The sequence below is a fragment of the Littorina saxatilis genome, linkage group LG10 (genome assembly GCF_037325665.1).
Source record: "Littorina saxatilis isolate snail1 linkage group LG10, US_GU_Lsax_2.0, whole genome shotgun sequence".
Lineage (NCBI taxonomy): Eukaryota > Metazoa > Mollusca > Gastropoda > Littorinimorpha > Littorinidae > Littorina > Littorina saxatilis.
The window spans coordinates 20,903,855-20,905,952 of NC_090254.1; the positions used below are offsets into that span (position 1 = coordinate 20,903,855).

At 37.0% G+C, this 2,098-nt stretch overlaps 1 long non-coding RNA gene across 1 annotated transcript in view; it reads left to right on the forward strand.

Annotated features, from left to right (window-relative positions):
- Nucleotides 1-1,840, forward strand: part of LOC138978385 (uncharacterized) — a 6,865-nt gene extending 5,025 nt beyond the window's left edge. The window contains exon 5 of the long non-coding RNA XR_011459667.1: nucleotides 1-1,840. This exon is cut by the window's left edge and continues 125 nt beyond it. This is a non-coding gene — a long non-coding RNA (uncharacterized lncRNA).
- The last annotated feature ends 258 nt before the right edge of the window (nucleotides 1,841-2,098 follow it).

Sequence of the window (2,098 nt, forward strand, 5' to 3'; positions counted from 1 at the left end):
ACCTACGACCAGAAGTTTGACCAGCGTCAAAGAGCGAGTGCAGGCAGCTGCTAGTGCTACAGGACATCATTGCGCGCCATCTCACTAACAAGATTCAACACCTTTGCTGACCCACAGCTTCTGAATGCTGTGTTTGCAAAGCAGCCCGGCATCAATCAATCAATCAATCAAGGAAAGACCCTTTTGTCAATCGTGGGATCTTTAACGTGCACACCCAATGTAGTGCCATCATTCAGGACTAACACCAACAGTTCATAAACAAATATTCACTGTGCACACACGTTTGGCAAAGTGGAGCAGAAAACTTGCAGTCTTGCTGCTTGTTAATTTTTATTCATCGATGATTGTTTTTCATCTAGCTACTCCACAAAATATGTTAATATCTTTTGTGATAGCAAGAATCTTAATGAAATGAAGCAGAGCGCTATTTTTAATTTTAAGATCTGAGAAACAAAGGGACGTAATTGCTCTGCTATATGACATGTGCAACAAGAGTAAGTGAGATTATGTGGAAGCAATTTTCTTGGCACCTATGAGAATAACACGCTTTTGAATGAACAAAAGACTTTACATGCATGTCGCACTGTATGCATTAATAGCGCTTACATCCCTTTGTTTCTCATATTTTGTGCTACTGACTTGCTTGTATTACTAGAGACATCCAGGTTTGCCTTCGTCAAAAGTTTGTGAGTTCCGATCTTAGCGAGTTTGTTGAAGTGATGACGTCACATCCCGTCACGGTCACCACTTTCCAATTTCGGTCCAGATCTACGTGAAGTTCTTCGTGCGCGTTGTCTGTTTTTCGAAACGGTGATGACGTGACGAGTAGTGTTATATATGACGAGTCTTTTTTATCGGAATATTCCAGACATCTGAATATGCTGGGTACACACGCAACACTGACAATTTTTTTCGATTTTTAGATTCATTCCTGTAAAATCTCCCAACTCTAAAACAAAATAGGCCTAGTGGAAACAAGTGTCTTGTGCAAGAGAGATCAAGGGAGATAATTGGCAGGATATGTCGCCCGTTGACTCAAGTTCTGAGTTTTGTGTGGGTATCCGTGTTCATGCACTAGGCCTCCAAAATGAACAGTTTACAGATGCACAGTCCACAGAAGCGTCGTAAAGATATCAAACTTTAACACTGCGCACATAAAACATATTTTTAACATAATGAAAAGGACTAAAAGTACTCTCAAAGATTGCTGATTAAGGTTCGTCAAACACGCCTTTTTCACCACGCAGATCTTCGGCAAGCAGTGGTGGGCGCGAAAACCCGAGCGCATGCGCATTGAGGCACAAAGTTAAAAATAGAGAGGAAATTCCCACCACCGACGAATGTTCGTCTGACGAAGGTTGAATCTGGATGTCCCTAGTGATTGTGCAAATAATTTGTATTGTTTTCATCTCTGATTTTGTCATTAACAATGATCGCTGTCGATAATGAGTTTGCACAGCCCTATGGTATTTACCTTGATGAACCCATACCAGCATTGTGATTGAAATTCTTAATTGCTGATCCTGTTATCACCTTCTGATGATTTTTTTTTATCAAGTTCAGACTATTATTAGTCAATGTAGCATTGCTTCAATGAGATTAGGTCCACACATAATTTTTGCCTGCCCGATTGATAATACTATGCTGTGGTATTTTACTGAGACTGAAAAATGTGTTGTAATATTTTTTAAGTTCACATTTTCATGTTTTAGCAATTGAAGGAATTAAGTTTGCATTGTTTAACATTTTAAAAGTGTTACTGTTATCAAATTAGTATTCACATATTGAATTGTTAAAGACCCCAACAATTTAAATTTTAAATAAAATTTGTGATCTTGAATTTTCTGTGCATTAATTCAAATTTGTATTTGCAAATGTTATTTTAATGTTTTCAGGAGAACGTAGATTTTACGTTTGCATGTGAACGTTAATTTAACGTTTGCATGTGAACGTTAATTTAACGTTTGCATGAAAACGTTTGATTATGGTTTTGTTTTGGTTAATTTTATGTTTGCATGCTAACGTTAAAAAAACGTTAAATAAACGTTAATAAAACGTTTTATTTTGGTTATTTTTATGTTAGCAAAAAACGTTAAAA